The sequence below is a fragment of the Lepus europaeus genome, chromosome 18, assembly GCF_033115175.1.
Source record: "Lepus europaeus isolate LE1 chromosome 18, mLepTim1.pri, whole genome shotgun sequence".
NCBI lineage: Eukaryota > Metazoa > Chordata > Mammalia > Lagomorpha > Leporidae > Lepus > Lepus europaeus.
Genome location: NC_084844.1, coordinates 37,173,662 through 37,198,426, shown reverse-complemented (window position 1 = coordinate 37,198,426; position 24,765 = coordinate 37,173,662).

The following is a 24,765-nucleotide window of genomic DNA, read 5'->3' as shown; positions in this document are numbered from 1 at the left end:
CAGATGGCAATGTGGAGAGACCTGCAGCCATAGGGGGGCAAGGCTCAGCGACTGCTCTGTGATCTGCACTGGGCTCTGTTGGGAAATCAGTGCTGTGCCACCAGCCCGAGCCTTCCCCCCACACCCCCACACCCCCAGAAGTGGTTGGGAACTCTGGGTCCAGCACTCTGGGTCCAGCACGAGGAGGGACAGCAGCAAAGCTCTGACAAGGGCGCCTCCAAACTATAGGTCCTAAGAAGCCCTCTGTGGACTGGGGTCATCTGGCAAGGGTCAAAGCGGAGAAAGGTCCAGAAAGGCTTGCCCTGTGGCTCAGCGAGCGTGGAAGCCTGCCTTAGGGGCAGGCACGCAGCCCAGCCCGCATCCCACACCAGAGCCCTGGCTCTGCTTCTAATCCCAGCCTCCTGCTGTGCTCTCCCTGGGAGGCAGCAGAGGATGGCTCAGTACTCGGGTTCCTGCCACTCACACGGGAGACCCAGATGGAGTTCCTGTCTTGGGGCTTCAGCCTGGCCCAGCCCTGGATGCTGTGGGCATTTGAGGAGTGAACCAATGGATAGGAGACTGACCTCTGCCTCTCTCTGTCACTTTGGCTGCAAATAAAAACTACAGAGAAAGAAAGAAATCCACCTCGACTCCTAGCCCAGAGCATCATCCACACACCGGAGTCACCCAAGGAAACTCAGTTCCAGAATTGGGTGTGAGAGAAGGAGCAGGAAGGGGCGTATTACTTGGTTTGTTCCTTTTGGGGGGAATCTGGCCAGGTTCTCTCACCACAACTTGAGGATGTCACAGATGATGGGTCTCTAAGACACTCCGACACCAAAGTCTCTGTAGTGTTAATCAAGGAGGGCTTCCCAGAGGAGGCAAAATGGAAGAGTGCTTTGAGATGCCAAGGATGCCTGCAGGCAGTGACCCACATGCACATGGCCAGCATCTCCCTCTTCCCAGGCCCGGGGCTCAGAAGGCAGCAGGGTCCCTTTGCTGCGAAATGAGGAACTAGGAGCTCCGGACCCCAGAAGCCTGTTGGGAGGTCACTGCCATGGTCCCTCAGACACTGGCTTGACCCTGCTCAGCCGCCAGCATCTGCGGGCACTGCCCCCTGGCTGGGGGTGGGGCCAGGGCAGCCTTGGCTCAGCCCCTCTCATTGTTCTCGGGGGCCATTTGACCTGGGCAAGGCAAACTCTTGCCCAGTGGGGCTGGACAGGGCAGGAAAAGCAGGGCTGGTGGCACTGGTGGCCCTCCAGGGCCAGCCTCCCAGTGACCCTGAGAAAGCACCATGACCTCTGTGGCCCTCGGTTTGTCCCTCTGTGCCAAGTAATTCTACCGGGAGATACAACGCAGACGCCAAGCCCAGCCACGGGCCCACTCATTGCTGCTCCTTATAGGTAACAGGAGGTGCTCTGTGCACGCCCTGTGTAGACGCGGGCCTTCGCCTCTTCCCACTCCCCAGCCCAGCCCGGGCCACACGGGGGAGCATGCGTTTGGAGACCAGTAGGAAAGCCAGCGAAAGGTTGACTGCTTTTTTCCCCTCCCTCCTTCAGCGTGGGTGACACCGGCGAGAAGCGAGCAGCTGACCCGGGTTTGAATTTAGAGTGTTCATTAATACGATATTATGCCATATGCTCCCGCACACTGTCTCCCTCTAATGCAGCCGCCAATTTGCTGAGCGGCCCTAATTAGTAATGGTATAATGAGAGTATTCAGAGGGTAATGTGGTGGGTGGGGACGGAGGGCCCATCAGCCGCTTGGCCAGTGGGGGAGGGGCATGCAGCAAGGGGTCATCTTGACCCAGGGCAGCCTGAGGCCCAGGAGGCAAGACAGAGGGACACCCTCCCAACCCCCCTTCTCCAGGAGCGGAGTGGGGTGCACAGGGTGGTAGGGGAGGAGGGGGCCCCGGGTGAAGCCGGACATAATGGATGGGCCTTTGTTTTCCCAGCCGGGCTGGCTGACAGAAGAGCCGTGCCCATGTGTTTGGTGGGTGCATTGCATGCACGCATGTGTGTGTGCATGGATGTGCATGTGTGTTGGGGGGAGGTGTCTACCAAATCCCTGGAGTCTTTACCACGTGCCAGGTGCTCTGCTTCCCCCCTTGAGAATTACCTTGCCAGGTGGTGTGACCATTTTCAGATGGGGACACTGAAGCTGAGAGACTCCAAGGTCATGATGGGGGGAGCTCAGCAGGGAGGCTCTGGTGCTGCTAGGGGAGGGGGAGAGAGGCAGGGGCAGGAGCCACCTGACCGCTCACCTTCCTCTCCCCCTCCTGCCATCCTCTCCATAGGGCTCCCGGCTGGGAAGCCACTTCCCGGAGGACCTGCTCACACCGCACCCCCTCGGCCTCCGCTGTGCCAGCCACACCCTCAGCCTGGACAACACGAGACTTGGCTCACAGGCACAGGGGAACCGCAGGGAGCACCATGTATTTGTCCCCGATTCAGGGCCGCCCACCCCCTCCGAGCCTCTGCTGCCACTGTCGCTGTCAGCAGGAGCAGGTGGGTGGGCCCTGGAACGTGCATCCTGGAGCCACTGCTGCCAGGACCACTCTCGGCCCCCCCTTGCCGGGCACGGCTGGGCAGCGCTCCCTCCCCGGGTGATCACAGCTCCCCTGCTAGCCCACGCTCAGGAGATGAAATATTCATCACGTACATATTGGCTCCTCCAGCGGCTTTTAGGGAAAGCAAATGAGACCGACTCTGGGAAGGAAATGAGTGTGAGGCAGGGGGGTGCAGAGGCGAGGACAGGGCGGGCAGCCCCTCCCACCTTCAGCCTTTCCTCGCCCCAGCTCCTGGGATGAGCTGGCCTGGGATTCCTGGTACCCCCGGCATACCCTCCCTACCAACCCCAGAGCACCCAGCCTCACCCACCCCTGACATCCAGGCAGAGCTGGAAGGTGTGGCTCCGGCCAGCTGCCAGCCCACTCTGAGCCAGGCACTGCCCCCGCTGTCCCTGAGGCCTACAGGGGTACGCAGGGTGCCAAGTCCTCGCACCCAAGGGGGACACAGATGACAAAAGGTGCTAAGTGCAGAAGACCATTCCAGCTGGTGTCCAAGGACAGTGGAATCTCTATCTTAGCTGGGGTGGGCTAGGATGGTCTGAGAAGGTGACTTTGGAGCCGAGAGGGCAGCGAGGAGACACTCCCCGGGCAGAGGGGACAGCGAGTGCAAAGGCGCGGAAATGCGTGGATGAGACGCAGCCGAAAGGCCAGCATGAACCTGCCCCCGGGAACAGCGAGACTGGAGAAGGTCTCAGGGTCCCCCCGCACAGGGCTTTGTAGGACACAGAGGGCTTAGGGTTTATTCTAAGCGCAAAGGAAGCCTTCAGACATAGGAAAAAGATTCAGAGCCAAGGACCTGGCTGTGAGCCTTCGAGCCTCACTTTCTCGTCTTTGAAATGGGGACAGGAAAGTACTCCCTGACGCTGCTGGTGCACATTCCCTTCCACTTGTCTCTGGGTGGTCCTCAAATGTCTGCCAGGATGATATAAAGTTTGGGAACCTCAGAATGCTGGTCCCGAGCAGGGCCTTAGAGGCCTGTCATCATTTGGCAAGGATTTATCGAGCAACTACTGTATGTCTGGAACCATGCAGCTGCGAACACGGCAGGCTCAGAGTATGGACCAACCCATTTCATAGATGAGCAAGGTCAAGGCCCTCGTGCTAACAGGCCCTCTGGCTCCCCAGGATGCAGACAGCCAGTGTCTGCCCTTTCTCTAGCTGCAGCTGTCGCACACCATGCGGGGAGAGGCTGGCTCCCTCCCCTTGGTGGCCCTGCTTAGACAGAGGAGGGGTCCTCTTGAGGGGATCGGAGCTTTCCTAGTGGCTGTGATGGGGCCTGCAGGGCACACAGGGTGGAGGAGACAGCAAAAGACTGGAGACCTGAGAGCTGGGACACACACGCCACATGGACAGTAGCTGTGTCAGAGAGCAGAGGAGGAGCAGGCCGAGGGCCTGGGAGGGGACCTGAGCTCCTGTCTCACGGAGCCACGGAAGCTCCCTAAGTGCGTGGCGGGGGGTAGCATTGTCAGGCCTGCTCCTTAGAAGGCTGGGGCAGCCGAGCTGACTGCATGGGAGGGTGGTGGAGGCAGGGAGGTCCTCCAGCCCGCTATCCCACAGGCCAGGTGAGCGTGGGTGAAGGACCTCCCCCGCCCCCTCCAGAGCAGCGGCCGGCAAAGCAAGGTACCATTTGAGAGTCCTGCGGAGGCGACAGGCATTGTGGGGTCGGCCCGGATGGAGTGAGCGAGCATGGGGAGCAGAAGGGAGGGTGGGAGGAGCCAGCTTTCAGAAGCCGGGAGATTTAGCTGTCCTTTATCGATTCCACGAACACTTCCTGAGCACCTGCAGAGGGTCAGGCCCTGTGCCATTCAGGCAGGAAATTGAGCAAAATTGTGCAAAACTTGAAGGCTGGTGATTTGTGCTCTTATTGGGATGGGAATGGGGAGGGAGGGGCAGCGGGGGATCCTTGGGCAGTGATGCCCATCTCAGAGCCTTGACTTTGCTCTCTGGGAAATGGTGGCATTCCACAGAACAGGCACCCTCTCCCGAAACACCTCTCAGGACCAGGGCAAGGCCGGCTGGCCGGATGCTTCTGGAAGCTGTGTCTGGACAGAAACTCTGGAATTCTGGGGCCTGTGCCTGTGGAAGCGAGGAGGGAAGAGGGTGAGGGGATGGGACTTGCCGTTGAGGCTGTGGTAGCAGACCCAGGGGCCCTGTGGGGAGCATGGAGAGGGGACTCAGGGCTTCTGGCTTCCTACCTGGGGGCACAGGTACAGGAAAGGACGCTGGGATAAGGGACTCCAGCAGTGGGAGCAGGTGGCTCCCAGGCACCGGGTATGCCCATGCTCATAGAGTCTCCACACATAGGAATCCGTATTGTTCCTATGTTCCAGATGAGAACACTGAGTCCAAGACAGCGGAGGCCATTGGCAGAGCCAGGATGGGAAAGCAGGCTGCCTGCCTCCCACGGCTAGCGCTGAGCCTTCGCCCAGAGCTCCTCTTCCAACAGCCCAGCCGGCCCGGGAGCCCACCTGCCCTGGTGTCCGCTTTCCTGAGGCAGTGTGGGGACTGCAGGGTGCCTTCCTCACAGTGGGCGCATTCGAACTGAATGGTGGACTTGGCAAGCTGGGGGGAGAAGGATATTCCGAGAGTGACTTGGCGCCCAAGTGAGGTGGCCCCTTCCGTGTGCTCTGGGGCTGGGGGCTGGGCCCAGGCCCCTTCCTCCCCACCCTGTCATTGCTCTTCCGGGAAGTTTGTTCCCCCCTGCCCTCCCCCTCCCACCAGGGTGAAGGTTTGTGGGGAATGTTCTCCCGCAGAACTCGGCATGAAATAAATTCCATTCTTACTCTGCAAATGACACTGCACATAAATATTCAGTAAATTAGCAGCACGCTTTTATAGATTTATCAGTCATTGCAGGCACAAAATGACAGGCAATGTTGTAGCTGAAATATTAATGCTGACAAATTAATGATTTCTGAGTAAATGATGTCATTTTTGCACCGTTTCATTAAAATTTACTCACTTCTGCTTCATTTCTGGACCTAAAAAAAATTAAAATCATTTCTTTCTCTCTTTCTTCTTTCTTTTTAGTGTGGGATCGGTTCCCAAACCTGAGAGGGACATAAATTTCCCCAGCGGCACCCCAGAAACAGCGGTGAGGAGCCAGGCAGGGCTGGCGCACCCCATCCTGGGCCCCAGGGAGGCTGCGAAGCCGTGGCTTCAGTGGGATTGGGGTGGGGGAAATGGGGAGGGAGTGGGGGAGGGAGTGACATGGTAGGGGGCAGGGAGAAGCTCCGAGGGGCTCCCTCACCCTCATCCTGCACCATGTGGAGTAGGAATAGGTAAAAGCAGCAATACTGATTATGTAAATATATTGGAAACCCACCCTGGCCGAGGCATTCAGGAAGGAACAAGTTCAAGTTCAAATCCCAGCTGATCCCTTACTCCAGTGTGACCTCCACGAGCCTTGTGGTTAAGTCTCTGCTTGAGACCCTGCTCCTCTGCTTCCCACCCAGCTTCCTGCTAATGTGCAGGTCACGCCTCAGGGACTTGGGTCCCTGCCCCCACGTGGGACACTGAGTGGAGTTCCAGGCTCCTAGCTCAAGCCTGACCCAGCGCTGGCTGTTGTGGGCACTTGGGGAGGGAACGAGTGGGTGGAAGCTCTGTCCCTCTACTTTTCAAGTGAAATGTAAACAGATAAATACATGGAAGAATCTCTTCAAAACAGATGGGGAGGGGCACACTCCCCCCACCCTCGCCCCGCGCTGGCTCCAGCTCAGCCAGCGGCGGGGCTGCCGGCTTTGGACAAACAGCCTCGCTCACACTGGCAGCGGCGCCGCAGTCGGGAAAGGAGGGCAGCGAGGCAGAGCGGCTCCGCGCACACAAAGGAGATCTCGGGCTGAGAGCGCAGGCCGGAGCCGCTGAGCCGCCGCCGCCACTGCCGCCGCCGTATCGGGCCATCTCCCGGCTAATTCGTGTCAGGGCCGGCCTCCTATCTGCTGCCCGGCTCCCTGGCCGCTGATAAAATTGAAGTGGAAATGAAGTTGGATGCTCGGGAGCATGCCTGCCACGGTGGGAGTGGGGGAGGCTGCACCCTCTGCCTCCGCCCTTCTCGCTGCCCTCGGCCAGGCCAGGCAAGGGAGGAGAGGGAGGCGGGGAGGGACGGACACCCCCCAGGTCCTGTGCCCTGCCAGGGTGGTCCTCGCAAGGAGTGGGCAAGGGGCAGCCTTGTGCTGCAGACGGTAATCACACGCAGTCCCGAGAAGGTGCCAGGTGCTTAAGGTGAGTTATTCCATCCAGATTTAGTGATTGTGCCCTCCTATGTGGGCGCAACTGGGAGATGCCCAGAGGCTGAGCCGGCCCAGGGACTCCTAACAGAGCGGGTGAATCCGCACCCAAACCCCCACACACTGTAGCTGGAGGCTGCACCGCCATGCTCTCCTTTCACTTAGGAGCGCCCCAAGTTGGCTGAAAGAAGACAGGACAGAGGTAGGGTGGGAGCCCGGTGCTCGCAGTTCTGGGCACCTGTCACCATGCAGGCCGTCAGGCCTGTTCGCTGAGCTCCCAGCCTCCTGGACAGCTTGGTACTGTCCCCGGGGTGGGGGTGGGGGTGGGGGACCTGGATCTGAGAATGAGCTGCCGCTGGGATTCGCCGCACAGGGTAAGCTGGCTGCTGGTGTCCTGAGTGCGAAGCCCCTGGTTGGTTCAGAATAAAGTCGACTAAGGCTGCGCTGTATTCTTTGTGGGGGTGGAGGGGAGCCTGCCAGTGACAACTGGCCCTTATAATATTATTTATTTACTTACACGCGTGAATGTCTATTTTAATTGCTGAATGGGCCCCTGCCTGCCTCCTGGCTGCCTTAGGGCCACACTGCAGCTGTAGGCTTCCAATACTTCCAAGGCTGCAGCATCTTTCTGCCCAGAGCCTTCAGCATTCCCTCCCCCGGCTTGGGAAGCCTTTCTCCAGAGCAACCTCTTCCTCTCCCAAGTCTTTCCACAGCCCTTCCGGCGGCACGGACGCCCACTGCCCCTTCCTCTGTCGGCACAGGAGAGTAAGCCAGCGGGAACGCTGACTAGGTCCCAGGAGGCTCTCACAAACCTTCCAGGCAGCCGCCATCACACAGAACCTGTGCCCACCCCACAGGGCGGCAAAGCAGAAACCACGCACAGAAAGAGAGCTAACCGCGTCTGGTGCGTCTCGGCACGAAAAGCTTCATGTGTGTGGCATCTGAGGCTTAAAGGGAAATCAACAGAAGCCACCACATGCTTGGCGTCAGAACTTGCAGGGCGCACTGAGAGCAGTGGTCCAGGCAGTTTACAGACAAAGTCACGTGTGCACACCACTAGTACTGTCACCAGACGTTCCCAGCTCTTCGCCTATCTGAGCAAAGCCAGGGTGCACTCTTCTTGGCTGGGTCTCTTTACTCTCAAGGCACCGTCACGTGCATCTATACCCCCACCCCCGGGGGAACTACCCACTCTCGTGGGGAAGGAATCACCATTGTTTCACTGTCATTGTACTCCCAGCGACTAACACAGGGCTTGACACACACAACAGGTGTTCAACAAATATTTGTGGAAGGAACACGTACATCTTTAAAGAAGTCACAAGGAGATGGCCCATAATACACACACGTAGTGTGCCCGCTGCAAGGGGAGCTTGGCAGAGGGGTGAGCAACCTGGGCGAGGAAGAGGCAGGGCCAGTGACTGAGTGAGTGGGGAACAGCCTGCAGTACACTGGAGCTCAGATAAGCTTGGCTCTTCCCAGGGCCAGGCCGGGGCAGCTGGGAAGGAGGCAGCTGGGAAGGAGGGCATGAGGACCTGGGTAAGGACTCAGACTTGAAACATTCCCGAGAATTGGTACTACACAGAACACGTTTTCAGGCAACAACTCAAGAAAATCAGCAGCCAACCACAGACGAAATAGCCCAAGCCCTCCAAGACTTCTAAATAATTCACGCTTAAAGAGTAAGTCAACAGCAAGTAATCAGTTATCTAGAACGCAATGATAATGAAAGGGTTAACCATCCCAAGCCACTATATGCTGTAGACTGGAACGGAACAGTTAAGTAACTGGATGGGAGCCACTGTTCTCACTGTTGCAGGGAAAGTTACAGAGAAGCAGCGAAAGTCCAGCTGGAGTGACCCAGGCGGGAATGGGTTAGAGGTGAACTGATGCTCCGTGAAGACGGGCACAGGTTGTACGTGTGGTGCGTGCACGTGCTGTGTCACCTGCGACGGCCTGGAAGCCAGGACTCTCCGTAGCAACAAACACGCCTAGCGTTCAGACCCTGTTTCCTAACGGCACTCTCCGGTAACAGGAACCAGGTCCTGGGGCCGATGCCTGATTCCAGGGTTGGGGCAGGAAACTCTTGGGATGAGTGTGCAGTATCTTGCAGTGAGGAAAAATAAAGACACGCTCGGCTGTGAGACAGCTCACTCTGATGGGCAGAGAGACGTGGGAGGGACACAGGAACCAAGGGAAAGAGCCCCCAGTGGCCGATGCTGGGATAGTCTGAGCAACAAAATAAATATGTGGTATTGGATCACAACCCAAAGTAAACAAGGAGCCACAGTGATATAAACAAACAGTTAAATAACTTAATTAACAGGGAGAACAGACAAGTCTCCTCGGCAGAAGAATTCCAAATAACTCCGGTAGAAGCGGAGGCAGAGCCCAATTCCCGCATGCCTCCTCAGGTGCGGGCTTGCCCTAGCGCCTTCCTTCTGGAGGGCACGACCCGGAAAGGGGGCCAGGAGTGACGCTGGGGCACAGCAACCTGGAGTGCACCGCCTCAGCCGGCGGATGCCGGTGACCCCGGCATGGGTAAGCCTTGGGTATGACAGCATGAGAATGGCCCCTCGCTCCTGCAATCTGTCGCTCAAAGACCCTCACCTCTGGTCCTGAGAAAAACATCGGGCGATGGAGGGATGGCGTGCGCACTAGGGTGCAGCAGGGGAAGCCCCCACTTGGGACATCCACGTCCCACAGTGGAGTGCCTAGGATTCAGCCCCGGCTGCGCCACTTCAGCTCCCGCTTCCTGTTAATGCAGTCCATGAGGCAGCAGGTGATGCCTCAAATGCGTGGGACCCTGCACCCATGTGCCAGACCTGGATGGAGCTCTGGGCTCCTGCTTTTAGCCTGGCCCAGCTCTGGCTGCTGTGGGCTTTGGGAAGTGAACCAGTTGGTAGAAGATATTTCTCTATGGCTCTGCCTTTTAAGTAGCTGAAAATGATAAACATTTCTTTATTTCTTTCTTTCTTTTTTTTTTTTTTGACAGGCAGAGTGGATAGTGAGAGAGAGACAGAGAGAAAGGTCTTCCTTTTTGCCATTGGTTCACCCTCCAATGGCTGCTGCGGCCGGCACATCTCGATGATCTGAAGCCAGGAGCCAGGTGCTTCTCCTGGTCTCCCACACGGGTGCAGGGCCCAAGGACTTGGGCCATCCTCCACTGCCTTCCCGGGCCATAGCAGAGAGCTGGCCTGGAAGAGGGGCAACCGGGATAGAATCCGGCGCCCCAACCGGGACTAGAACCCGGTGTGCCGGCGCCACAGGGCGGTGGATTAGCCTGTTAAGCCACAGCGCCGGCCAAATGATAAACAGTTCTAAAAATCCACAGGTGAAGCTGAGTGTAGAGGGTTATAGGGAACTTTCAGGTACTATCTTCACACGTCTTCTGTAACCATCAAACTATTATAAAAGAAGCTTATTTAAAAATGATAATGAAAATCTAGGTAGAATTTGTGAGGCGCAGCTAAAGCAGCACTTCGAGGGAAATTTATAGACCTAAATCATGCATGCAGGTCACGAGTGCTGCTCACTGAAGAGTTGCCCCTCCCTGTCTTCCGGCACATAGTAGGACTGCACTTCCTAGTCCCTGTCTGTGAGCTGGGCCACAGAGTTACAAGCTGAAGTGTCACTTCCAGGAGAGAGAACTTAATTATTGGTACAGGGCCTTCCTCAGCTCTTTCTCTCTGCCATGGCAATGACTAACATTTTGGGTGGTGCCCTAGGGTAACCGTGACACGGAACAGGGCCCCGTGCAACCTGCTATGGTACAATGGCGTGAGACTGAAGCAAGCCGATGCTGTTTTAAATGACTGGGATAAGGGTTGTTGTGGTACAATGTGTTCTATAGGGCAGACACATCAACAAGTCCCATCAACTATCAGACAAAGCGGGGCTGGCGCTGTGGCGTAGCGGGTAAAGCCGCCGACTGCAATGACAGCATACCATAAGGTGCCAGTTCGAGTCCCAGCTGCTTCATTTCTGATCCAGCTCCTGCTATAGCCTGAGAAATCAGTGGAAGATGGCCCAAGTGCTTGGGCCCCTGCACCCACATGGGAGACCCGGAGGTAGCTCCTGGCTCCAGGCTTCAGATTGGCCCAGCTCCAGCCATTGCAGCCAAGGGGGAGGGGGGGCGGTGAACCAGTGGTTGGAAAATAGCTTGCTCTCTCTCTCTCTCTCTAACTCTGCCTTTCAAATAAATAAATTTAAATTAAAAAAGGTAAAAAATGATACAGATAATTCACACAAGAGAATATTCAAATGACCACTAAAGCAACTGGGAGCAATGAGGAGGTCTGAGGGTGTACAGGCTTGGTGAGGGTGTGGGCAGCAGGACACTGTCAGCCACGGCCCCGGAAGTGTCACTGCTGCTGGTCAGCAAGCCGTGCGGGGCCAGCACTGTGCGGCGGCAGGCTAAGCCTCCTCTGGGGATGCCAGCGCCTCCTATCACAGTGCCCGGTTCAAGCCCTGTCTCCTCCACTTCCACTCCAGCTTCTGGCTGATGCACCTGGCAGGCTCAGTTGATGGTCCCAGTACTTGGGTTCCTGTCACCCCTGTGGGAGAGTCAGAGAGTTCCTGGCTCCTGGCTTCAGCCTGGCACAGCCCTGGCTCTTGGAAGAATTTGGAGAGTGAAACAGAGGATAAAAATCTCTCTCTCTCGCTCTCTCTCTGTCCTTTACATAGATGGAAATAATAAACATTTTTTAAAAAGTAGAAGAGCAAGTGAGTAATACCCAATGACATTTTAGAATGCTTATCTTCTATCCTCTATGACCTACTGTGAAAATTCCACTTCTTTTAAGATTAATTTATTTATTTGAATATCAGCGTTAGAGAGAGAGAGAGAGAGACAGAAAGATACAGAGAGCTTCTATTTGCTGGTTCTCTCCTCAAATGGCTGCAATAGCCAGAGTTGGGCCAGGAACTCCATCTGAGCCTCCCAGGTGGGTTGCAGGGGCCCAAGTCCTCAGGCCATCTTCCACTGCTTTCTCAGGCACATTAACAGGGAGCTGGGTCAGAAATGGAGCAGCTAGGTCTTTTTTTTTTTTTTTTTTTTTTTTTTGACAGGCAGAGTTAGTAAGAGAGAGAGACAGATAAAAAGGTCTTTCTTCCGTCGGTTCACTCCCCAAATGGCTGCTAGGCCGGTGTGCTGCGCTGATCCAAAGCCAGGAGCCAGGTGCTTCTTCCTGGTCTCCCACGCGGGTGCAGGGCCCAAGCACTTGGGCCATCCTCCACTGCCCTCCCGGGCCACAGCAGAGAGCTGGACTGGAAGAGGGGCAACCGGGACAGAATCCGGCGCCCCAACCGGGACTAGAACCTGGGGTGCTGGCGCCACAGGCAGAGGATTAGCCTAGTGAGCCATGGTGCCAGCCACAGCTAGGTCTTGAACTGGGCCCACGCCACTCTTCTGAACCTTTTACATTATGAACCATGTTCATATATTATTTGAAAGAACAGCAGTAAGCCAAACACACTATAAAAAACTGTATGATCCTTAAGGCATAGACATCCCCTCTCCTCACAAAATGCAAATAGAATTATTATATGACCCAGCACCCGACTTCTGGGGATAGTCTCAAAAGAACCAAAAGCAAGGCCTTGAAGAGAGAGGTGCGCACCCACGTTCACAGCAGCACTGTCTGCAGTGCCTAAATGATGGGAGCCACCCAGTGCCTATCAGCAGAGGAATGGAAAAGCCAAACGGGATGCACACATGCGACGGATCATGGTACAGCCTCAGGGAGGCAGGGAGGCAGGGAGGCCGGGCAGGCGCTGCGGCGGGAGCAGCCCGAGCACACTGCATGGTCCCGCTGGCGGGGGTGCTGAGAGCAGCGGGAAGCAGCCAGACAGACAGGAGAAGGGACGGTGCCCGGACCTGGGAGCGGGCGTGCGCTGAATCCTTTTGTCTTTTCAGTGGGTCCAGAGTTCAGTGTTGCAGGAATAAGAGTCCTATGGATGGCTGCTGGTGACAGTTGTGTGACAATATGACTGCATTGAATGTCACTGAACCACATACTTAACCCCCCCACACACACACACACTGGTAACTTTTACATGTATTTACAATGAAAAACACTGGGGAGAGGCCCAGCCTCTTCCCAGGGGCCCCCTCCCAGTCTCTCCCCTGACCCTGTACTGTTCATCTAGGCCTGTTAGGCTCCGTGCACAGGAACACACTCAGATTCTGTGGACCGGGGCCCTATTTTCTGTCTTATGGTTTAAAGATTTATTCACTTATTTGAAAGGCAGAGTGACAGAGACAGAGGGAGAGAGATCTTCCATCTGCTGGTTCAGTCCCTAAATGCCTGCAACTTCCAGGGCTGGGCCAGGCTGAAGCCAGGAGCCTACAATTCCATTCCTATCTCCCATGAGGGTGGCAGGGCCCAAGTACAGGAGTCATCTGCTGCTGCTTCCCAGGAACTGGAAGTGGAGCTGGGACTCAAAGGCAAGCACTCTGCCAGGGGACGCCAGTGCCCCAGGTGGCATCCTAACCACTGTGCCAAAGCCCTGCTCATCCCATCCTTTTATAGCCACAGTCCCCAGTCTGTCAAGGCCTGTGGCTTCAGCAGGCCACTCGCCCTAGACAGATCACTGAGCCTTCTCCCACAGTTCCGCACAACTGCACCAACCCCTTTACCTTTCTCTTCCTCCCCATCTTACAAGCTGCTTCCAGAGTTGGAATGAGTGACAGATACATCAGACAATTCCCTACCCATCTCCTTTTTTTTTTTTTTTTTAAGACTTATTTGAATGGTAGAGTTATAAACAGAGAGGGAGAGACAGAGAGAGAGGTCTTCCATCCACTTTGCAAATGGCTGCAATGGTCAGAGCTGGGCCAGTCTGAAGTCAGGAGCCAGGAGCTTTTTCCGGGTCTCCCATATAGGTGCAAGGGCCCAAGCACTTGGGCCATCTTCACTGCTTTCCCAGGCCATAGCAGAGAGCTGGATCAGAATTAGAGCAGCCGGACTTGAACCAGCACCCATATGGGATGCCAGTGCCACAGGTGGAGGCTTAATTCACTATACCACAGTGCAGTCCCCCCTACCATCTCCTTTAAGGTGTGCTTGTATGTTTCGTGGGGTCCCCTGGACCTGAGAAGGGCCCCTGTGTCAGCAGAGGCTAAGTGACTGGGCGGCCACCTATATTTGGCCTGCGTTTCACCTGCCCGTTTCTGTCTCTGGTACCTCATTAGCAGGAACAGCTGGCTCCAGAGAGCTGGAGTCCCGGTGAGTGGGGTCAGGTCTTGCCGTCCAGCTGGGGCTGGGTGAGGGCTCAAACTGTCCCCACCTTGGAAAGTTCTGAATCTCCTGCCTCACCTTTCTCTTCCTGCATGGGGGTCCTCTGTGGAACTGCAGGGAGCAGGTCTGCAACCTTGGGTGTTTGCTGCACAGCAGGGGAGCCGCTAGCGAGACTGGGGACCCAGACTCACACGGCGCTCACTCCAGGTGGACTCAGGTGCAGTGGGGAGGGGACCCCAGCAAAAGCGCCCTTTCCTTTGTTCCCTGGAGATGCCTTAGTTTTCTTTCTTTTTTTTTTAAGATTTATTTATTTATTTACTTGAAAGTCAGAGTCACACAGAGAGAGGAGAGGGAGAGAGAGAGAGCGGTCTTCCATCTGCTGGTTCACTCCCCAATTGGCCACAATGACCAGAGCTGCACCGATACGAAGCCAGGAGCCAGGAGCTTCTTCTGGGTCTTCCACATGAGTGCAGGGGCCCAAGCACTTGGGCCTGCTTTCCCAGGCCAGAGCAGAGAGCTGGATTGGAAGTGAAGCAGCCAGGACTGGAACCAGCGTTCCATATGGGATGCTGGTGCTTTAGGTCAGGGTGTTAACCCACTGCACCACAGCGCCGGCCCCTGGAGGTGCCTTTCTTAGGGTGCTTTGTGCCTCCAGGGATACTGGTGCACTAAGCTCCCTGCGCTCCAGCTGGAGAGTGGACTGAGGCCGGTGGCTGGCACTCAGCCCCATCCCGTATGTAATATGTCTCGCTGCTCCCGCACTCCCCTGTCACCTCTCCCTCATGCTTGCTGCATTCTGCCCTAGGACTCGGATCTCACCCTGAGGGCAGGGGGACCCCAACAGGTGGTGTGTAACAGGGACTTAACATGACTCCGCTATGCACTATGCGTCTCAGGCCGTCTGAGCCTCCGGCAGTTTTACAGGATTAACTTGCTTGCTCAGATTCCCAGATAAACCCAGGCCTCTCCCCTTCTTCCTCTTTCAGGGCCCAGACAGACTGCCATGGGGCTCCCCTGGGGTGGTAGGAAGGACAGCGCTTGGAGGCAGAGCTCAGATCTGGCTTCTCTTCTTCCTTGGCCTTTCCCCACCCCCAAGCTTGCCCCCCCTCCCCACCCCATGAAACTCAGCACCCCAGGGTGTCCCCATGGGGAGAGGCGGCAGGATTGGGCTAATAAGAGCCAGCTGTGTTGGTGGTGGGCCTTACTCCACCCCTCCCCTGTCCTTGCTCTGATAGCTGTGAGAAACTGATGACAACCTGTTTGACCTTTGACCTCCAAACTTGACCCACTGCTAATACCTCCAGCTGCTGATTGCTGGCTGAGTCCTTTGTCTCGGACTGTTTGGGAGCTAGGACAGACAAATGATTTCTATTTGTCCTCTGGTGCCGCGGATGGAGCTGATCGATAGGAGCCACGAATGATGTCAAGGATTTGTCACCATGGCTTGTGAATGACAAAAACGCTCCTCGACTCCCCCTGCACTTTTCCCGACCCCCACCCCCACCCAAAAGAGACACCTTTTGGGGGAAAACGACTGAACGCCAGAGAAGGCCTATCGATTTTTTTTTTTGCTTTCTTAAATAGCAGCTCCGGCCACAAAAGAGAGAAAGATGACACTTTTCTGCGCTAAAATGCAGCTAAGAGCCTCCCAGAGAACGAGGCTGGCGATCAGATCAGCCATTGCATGTAAGTACTGCAGCTGCCACACACAACCGCTCCATTGTGTCTGCTGAAGGCTGCACCGGTGTCGCCCCCATTCCTGAGCGTCCCAGACGTGAGGGGAGCTCCAAAGACAAAGACACCTGGCTCCCTTGCACTTCCTCCTCAGCCTCCAGCTCAGCCCCTCTCCCCACTGCTCGTCTCCGGCCGGGCAGCTCCCAGGTTTCTTCAGTGAGAGACAATCCACCACCTTGGGCCTCAGATCCTCCTTGGGAGAGGAGAAGATGGGGATGCGACAGCACTGATGAGGGCCGAACCAGCAGGGAAAGCCCTGCCCAGGTGCCCATGCCAGAGCCAGGTAGGGCTGGGGGGAGTGGCCATGCCTCTGGGGAGCTGGAAAGACCCCCAAGCAGCACCTACCCCTCACGTCAACACCCCCTGTTTATTGAGGGCCGCTCTGAGCTGGTGCTGCAGCCACAGGTGGATGCGACCCTCCTGCCCGTCCCTGTACACCACATCCTGGCTGCAGGCTCACACCGGGCTCTGCCTGCACCGGCCCCCAGGCTCCCACTGGGTCAGGAGTCTCCTCTCCCCATCCTCCCAGGGCACCTCACGCTGCTTCCCTTCTATCTCCCCAGCCCTTGGCCATTAGGAGGCCCCTGCCCATGGTGGCCCCTACCGGATGGAGACCAGGCAATCGCACTCCACCCAACCCTTCACACCAGCGAACTGCGTGCCAAATGCCAGAGCCAGCAAGTGCTTGCGTCTGGGAGACAACGGGGTGATCAGAGAGGGGCCAGGGCCTGGGAGTGGAGTGACAAACAGAAGATAAAGGTGGCCGAAGGATCCTGCCTTTCCCGTCAAACTGTGGGCTGGGGGGCAGGCCTGGTGTCCAGTGGGTTGGGACTCCTGCAGCCCATGCTGGAGTACCTGGCTTTGAGTGCCACCTTCCCTGCCCACCAGGCAGGTCCTCCCATGCACAGCTGGGCTGAGCTCAGTCTCTGGGACAGGCCGGCCGTGGGACGTGAGGGTAAGGAGCTCTCCAGCCGATGCTGGTTCCTGGCCACTGACATCGCTGACAACTCTGGGCTAATGCCCTAGACGCTGCAGGGCAGGGGCGGGCCACACCAATAGCGCCTTTGTCAAGCTCCTGACAACAAAATTTGCTATAAAAGGGTGGCTATTTTGCACCAGGTATACCCTGGAGAACTGTGCCACACAACTCAGTCTTTCCCAGAGGCCCCAGAACAGCCCATGTCGGCTCAGATCCCATGGTCAACCCCCTTGAGTCACACCAGGAGCCTTTAGAAAGTTCATGAAAAACGGAAATCAAAGTTTGCTCTGGTGTGAAACATTTCAAAATCCATATTTTCATAATACACATTTTCTATGAACTGCTTGAAGACCTCTCATATAGATGATTTCAATTTGTTAGCACCAAAAGAAGCTTGTGTTTTATTTCCATTGCTTCATAAATCTTTTACAGGCCCCTCATAGCCGGTGCATGGCCAGTCATCCTGCTGCTAGCGGGAGAGCACTCTGCCAGCTTGGAAATCGGGGCACGTGACAAACCCGGAGGCTTCCTGACCACTCATCACCCAGAGCAGCCACAAACCACAAGACCCACTATTCCTGCCATCCCCCCACCATGCTGATGCACGGCCACCAGCCCTGGGCCTGGATCCACACAGAGGACCAAGAGGCACACTCTCCAAGACCACTGTGGTTTCAATATTCGTTCCCCTGGACTCGGGTTTAGTCCCCAAGCCTGTACGTAGCTGGCTGGCACTAAGAGGGACACGGACAGGTATGCAGGCTCCGTGTCTCTGCCAGCGAGGAGACGAGACCAACCTGAAACTGAGGCTCCAGGAACGTGAGCCAAAGTCCACCGTCAGGCCGCCTCGGGTACTGCGTTACAGTGATGAGGAGCGGACTAGTACAATGATCTTCGGTAACCCTCTGTAAAACGGGTCTGATGTCAGATGTCACTTTTAAATTAAAGCCTGCACGTGTCGGCATAGACCAGAATTTTATTTACTGATTCAAGAGGCACAGACAGAGAGAGAAGGATGGAAGAGAGAGAGTGAGCGAGCGAGCATGCTCCCCACCCCACCCCCCACCTGCTGGTTCACTCTCCAGATGCCCACAACAGCCATCCAGGAGCCAGGAACTCAGTCCAGGCCTCCTACGTGGTAGCAAGAACCCAACCACTTGAACCTTCATTGCTACTTCCCGGGGTGTGCATTAACAGGAAGCTGGAGTCAGACAGTGGAGCTGGGACTCAAACCTGGATACTCCAACATGGGATGCACACATCTTAACCGCTAGTCAAACGCCTACCCTCAGATATCATTTTTAATGGCTGTGTAAGGTTCCATTACATGAGTATAACACAATTGACTCAACCACTTCTCTGTGGATGGGTCGTTAAATCATTTTCTTTTGTGTGTGTGTGTGTGTGTGCTATTATAAATAGCAATGAGATAAACATCATTGTGCACACACCCCCTCAGGAACATCTTGCAAGTGTTTGCTTAGGATGAACTGCATATTTTTAAGGCCTGCCAAGGGCTTCTGAAGTGCCCCCCAGAGCCAGGCCTCTTTACAGTCCCATTGGCCACCTACAGGCCCACGGTGTTCATTTCCCCACGCCTCCCCAGCACGGAACATTTGCCAACTGCAAAAGAGAAAAAAAGATTCCTCCTTGCTGCTTTGGTTTGAATTTCTTTGATTACTCATGAGGTCAAGCACCTTCTCATATCCGGATTGACTGTTTCTAGTTCTTCACCTATAATGTTGCTTGTTCATGTCCTTTGACCGATTTTTATTGCATTGTTTGTATATCTTATTATTGATTTTTAAAACCTTTTTGCATACTAGACTGTTCATCTTTTGTGGGTCATATGCCTTACAACCATTGGTTGTCCTTTAAGTCTGTATTGGGGAGGATCCTCTTAGCCAGACAAGCCCCCTGGTATGTCAGGCCAAGTGTACAGAGGCCTTCGAAGGCAGCTGGCACTCGGCAAGAGAATGAACTTGAACCACTCTCAACACAGAAAAGCAGCTGCTGACAAGGAACCCAGGGCCAGGAACTTGGAAGGCCTACAGTGTGGACCACCCTGAGATGAGGCTCAAACACACACAGTACGAGGAGGCAGCAGGTGCTCCAGGAAGCCGAACGCCGACGGAGCAAGGATCAAAACCAGGGAGCACGAGGCAGAGGGAACCAGGGGGCCAGGGACTCTGGCCTCCTCCAAGCACCCCGTGCAAATGCTGCCCCTGCTGCCCTCGCGGGGTCCCTGCTCCAAAGGCGGGACAGGAGCTCAGGAGGAGTCCCAGGGGCGGGGGAGCCTCGGGGCCTGCCAGGCTTGGAGAGGCATTCATAAGCCATGGAGGAGAGCAACAGTGGCGTGGCCCAGGGGTGGCTGAGGGTGTCAGGACTGGGCATTCAAGCCCAAGGGCAAGGCAGGGAGTCCACAGCGGACTGCCTACCCCCATCCTCCATACTGCCGCCCTGTCATGCTGACAGCTCCTGGCCACTCCTACACGGAGGTGATCCTCGGCAAATGGGGGTTGCTTCCCCTGTAAATCTTTCACACTCCTGGGAAGCTCACAGCTAGTGGCTGACATGAGGGGGACAGGGAGTGCAAAGGCACACCCCCTCATCTCCAGCAGGGGCCCGCTCTTTGGGGTGGTGGGGGCTCCAGAACGCCCTGTGAGTCCAGGTGGAGTCTGGATGAGCCCATGGCCTTGCTCGGCTCCCCCCTTACCAAATGCTGCTCCTCTCTCACGTGGAGCCAAACCTTTGTCTCGGGCTCTGCTTCTAGGGAGCCTGACCTCAGATGGGACAGGAGCTGCAGACCAGGAGCAGGGCGGAGAGGAGAGGGGGATTCAGCCCCAGGCTGGGCGGTATGAACAGGGGCTGGAGCTCTCTCTGCTGGGGTTAGGGCTGCTGCTGCTGGCTGCCCAGCACCCACTGCCCCCTGCTTCTGCAGCCCTAATTCCCTTGGGATGCTCCTTCCTTCCCATTGCCCTGGGTGTGTGGTGGGGACTGAAGGCCCCACAGCTCCAGGGATGTGCCCTGGATGAACTCAGCCTTTCTTTCCCCACCCTTGCCTCTGGTCATAGGGATTGGTTCAGGGCATACAGGCATACTGCAAAAGTTCATGAAAAATGAAATTAAAAGATACATTTCCAGGGAAGGTAGTTGGCCTGGCAGACACTCACATCCCATATAAGAGGGCCCAGGTTCAAGTCCCAGCACTGCTTTTGAATCCAACTTCCTGCTAAAGGCACATCCTGAGAGGCAGTGGTGGTGGCTCAGTACTTGGGTCTGTGCCACCCATATTATGGGAGACCTGGATTGAGTTCCTGGCTCCTGGCTTCAGCCTGGTCCAGCCCTAGCCATTGAAGGCAGTAGATGGGAACACGAACCCTCTGTCCCTCTCCTTCTCCCTGCCTCTTGAACGAATAAAATTAAAAAGCTGTCTTTAGGCCAGCGTCGCAGCTCACTTGGCTAATCCTCCGCCTTGCGGCGCCGGCACACCGGGTTCAAGTCCCGGTTGGGGTGCCGGATTCTGTCCCAGTTGCCCCTCTTCCAGTCCAGCTCTCTGCTGTGGCCCGGGAAGGCAGTGGAGGATGGCCCAAGTGCTTGGGCCCTGCACCCAATGGGAGACCAGGATAAGCACCTGGCTCCTGGCTTTGGATCAGCGCGGTGCGCCGGCCACAGCGCACCAGCCGCGGCAGCCAATGGAGGGTGAACCAACGCAAAGGAAGACCTTTCTCTCTCTCTCTCTCTCTCTCACTGTCCACTCTGCCTGTCAAAAAAAAAAAAAAGCGGTCTTTACTTGAACTGCAGCCAGTGCCTCCTAACTCAGCCTTCCCCACCCCTTGGACGGTCGGCTTGGTCTTAGCCACCTGTTCCCACCGCCCAGTGATGGGAGAGCAGGGATCATTAACCCCAGACATGAACTCACTCCCACTCCCAGTACATCTGGCTGGCTAGGCGCCCCTCCTCCACTTCCACTTCTGCAGGGGAGAAAGAAACTGGTCTTACATCAAGCTGAGCATATCCCCCTATGTTAGATGGCCAGAGAGACACACCTGCCACTGTCATTAAGCTATACTGCCCCACTAGTACTGCGCACCCGGACCTAGCTCCCGTGGCGGAAGCTACTGTAGCTCCCAGTGCTACAGAAGGAGCACTGGACTCAGAGTCAAAAGGCTTGGGCATAGGTCCCAGCTTGGATGCTCTTGAGTTCTGTGACCTTTTTATGCTGATGCCTCCGTTTTCCTACTGAGAACTGGGGCTAATGTGCCTGCCTTCCAGGACTGCTCTGTGGACTGAGAGAACACGTGCGCATCTCCCGTGAACCTCTGAGGTCCTGCTTCAGGGTTGGGTTTTATGTACATTTCTACATACTCCATCATTCTCTGTTGAGCTCCACCTCTGCTGGGGCCAGAGCCAGAAGGCACCCATGCACACCCTATTCCAGCCTCTGCAGCTGTGATGGGGAAGAACTCATCTCCAGCGAAAGCACCAGCCACATCCCGCGTCTGACAATGAGAGTGTGGCTTCAGTCTAAGGAGGAAAGACTATGAGGACCAACTGCCGGACGCAGGAGGCTGCTTGGCGCCTGGAAGTCTTCCCAGAAGAGAACCAGTGAAGTCCTTTACCTCGAGTAGTCACCAAATCAATTACTGAATGGAACTGACTCTGTCCCAGGAGACGGGGGACTGAGCAGGACTCCCTCCGTGGGGCGTTCAAGGTACCCGAGGCTCGTGTTTGGTGCACAGCACGCAGCAGACTTGCCTCATGCCAGCTGTGCAACCTCAGAAAGATGTCAGGCCCTTTCTGAGTCTCCATCTCCCCTCCTGAATGCCAACCTGCCTGGGAAATGTAATGAACCTTCTAGATCCCAGGGGTGGGGATCGTCCAGCCTGTGGGCCATGTAAGGCCCCCAAAATCATTTGAACAAGGTAACTGCAGGTAGGACATGAAATTCAATCATCTACAGCAGGCTAACGTCCACACTGACCCTCAGCAGAAAAAAGTTCCCCACCCCTGGCAGGATACTGTCTGCACTTGATAGTCTACAAGTGCTTGTTGAATACATGAGTGAGTGAATGAATGAGTGGAGGCGCATTACTCGCGTTAGCTCCCATTTTCTCCCTGGAACCGAGCACGTCCACCTGTCAGGTGTGGCCAGTGGGCTGCCCATCCATGTGCTCACTGTCAGTCCAGGCTTCTGTGATCTGCCTCTGCGTCGGAGGCCAGGGCTGGAGAAGGGCGGCCGGGGGTTTGAGGTCCGTGTCTTCACGCCCAGCAGCTCGGGCTGCCCTCCCGTTTCAGGGCACGGGCAGCAGGTATGCGCTTCTGTTCCCACGGGGCTGCCCGGCCTTGCCTGAGGCTCTCTTTGCTGGGAGAGTGGCCTGGGCTGCAGCCCTGCACTGACCTGCTCTTAACCCCCAGGAAAGTTACACAAACTCTTCCACGCTCTGCTGGGAGCTGGGTCACACGGGGCAGGGGCAGGAACAATGCTTCCCCTTGTGCCCTCGGCCCATTCCACATCAGCACACAGGCAGCAAGTGGGAGGGGGCGCTCAGCTCTGGTTTCAACCATGCCGGGAAATTGGATCTTCCTCCCTGTCAAGGGCTCCCGGGGGCAGGCGGGGGGCTGGAGGCCGGGTTTTCGCAGCAGTCTGCATTCTTTCAGCCCAGAACCTCAATCGCAGCAGACCCATGTAACTTCTTACCGTCACCCCTCCCTCTCACCAAGGCCCCTGATAGACGCACCTACATGGACAAGGTTGGGAAGGAAAGGGGCTGCTCTGGGAATCAGGACACCTATGTCTGCTTCTGCTGCGGACAAGAGAGCAAGCTGTGAACTAGCCAGGGGACACGGAGCCACACCACCTTGTTCAAATCCGAGCTCTGTCATCTATTAGGTGGTGACCACTGGGACACTCTGTTCCCTCACCTGCTCTAGCGGTCCCTCCCTCCCTGGGTCACCATGAAGAGTAGATGCACTCCTATGCACGGCACGCTTGGAGCAGGGCTCGGCACACACCAGTCGGATGGGCTGCTCTCTACTCAGGGTTAGGGAGGAGTGGAGGTATGGGCAGTTTCTCAACTTCCCAGGGAAAAGCAAACTGTTCCAACAGTCTCAAACAGAACTACATAACCCACACGAAACCAGCTGTCCACATTGCAGGGCAGAACCTGTCTCAATGGCTTGGTGACGGGGTAAAACTTGGAAATTGTTCATCAGGCAAGAAAAGCAAAGCAAAGACTAATGAGAGCCAGCCCCATCTCTTCCCCCTCTGGTTCACCAGGCCCCTCTGGATTAGTTTGCTCAGACTGACATATGCTCAGCTCTGCACTGCCTGAGACACACATTTTTTAGCCATCTTCAATCATTTCATCTGTAGGCTATGGTGGTCTAGTGTTTTCAGATAACAGCCATGGTCTGAAAACAATGTCAAGACGGAAGTCTCTCCCCTTCTCTTGGATAATCTGTTACAGCCGCACCCCCTCCACAGCCCCTGGCCCCTTCAGTGGGCTCCTCCCCTTTGATCCCAGCTTCCCTTCCCTGGCTCAGAATTCCTAGGAGAGACAAGCAGGAATCATCCATGCCCCAGAGTGGAATAATCATGACTTGGAGCCCGAGAAGTTTCAGGACCATGGACAACAGCTTGCAGGCCCTCGCCGGCTCATCTCCCCAATTCCCAGTGAGGCCTTTATCTCCCTGAAGCTCTGCTTCCACTTCTGTAAGAGGGGGAAGCTTGCAGGTGGACAAGACAGACCCCGAGATCTCCCTCGGCTCTGTGACCCTGGGGTTCCTCCTCGACCTCCCCTTCGCCTTCCCTTCCTTTTCTCCCTCTTCCTATCCCTCCCTCCCTCCCTGTTTTCCCTCCTCCATATCTTTTCTTTTTTCACACGAAATCCCAGTTCACTTCAATGGACCAGTAGCCATCATCCAGAGAGAGAAAGATCAAAGACAAAGCTCTTCACAAGAGGAGCAGCCAACCAGGTGCCCAACACTCGACCTCGACTTTCCCCTCTGCCTGTAGTCACCTCGAGACAGTGTTAGTTACGGCCAAGACTGAGCTGCTGGGGAAAAAAAAAAAAAACAGGCTAAATTTTTCTCACTTGTCAGGGTGGATCAAAGGGCTGCTGCCCTCCACTCAGGTACCCAGCTCACTCCCTGAGGCTTCTCTACCACCCCTCGGTGCTGCCTTTGGCTGCAAGGTCGAGCTGGGCTCAGGCACGCCCACAGCACATCTTCTGGAAGGGCCATAGCGGGAGGCCCACACAGGTAGTGCTGTAAGGGCTGGCACGGGAGCTGCATGTTACTTCTGCTTCCTTCCCATTAGTGGGGACTTTGTCACGTGGCCATGCCAAGCAACAAGAGGACTGGGAAGGGGCCTGCATTGTGGCGTAGTGGGCTAAGCCTCCACCTGTGGCACCAGCATCCCATATGGGTGCTGGTTCAAGTCCTGGCTGCTCCACTTCCAATCTAGCTCCCTGCACATGGCCTGAGAAAGCAATAGAAGATGGCCCAAGTCCTTGGAATCCTGCACCTGTGTGGGAGACCCAGAGGAAGCTCCAGTCTCCTGGCTTCTGATTGGCCCAGCTCCAGCCATCTGGGGAGTAAACCAGCAGATGGAAGACCCCCCCCCCCCCGCCTGTAACTCTGCCTCTCAAACAACTAAATCTAAGAAGAAAAAAAAAAAAAGAGGACTGAGAAATGTAGTCCCTACGGGGGAAGCCGTGTGCTGAGCTACAACCTGACTGCCCTGGAAGAAGAGGAGAAAGGGGTTTGGCTCAACAAGTTCACCATCGCATGGAGCAGAGATGTGGCAATGGGAAGTTCTGCTCAGGGAAGAAACAGAAGTTACTGCGTTTGACTGCATGCGCGGTGCTTTCCCGTACACTTCGAACACCCTGGAGCCTCATCCCGCCCCCCACCCAAATGTCCAATCTGACCTCGCTACCTCTCCAGACTTTCCCTTGTGCCCTCTCCCCTCCTGGAGACCTTCAGCTCTTAGGAGAGCTGGCCCCGCCCTTCCTTCAAGAACCAAGTTGCTGA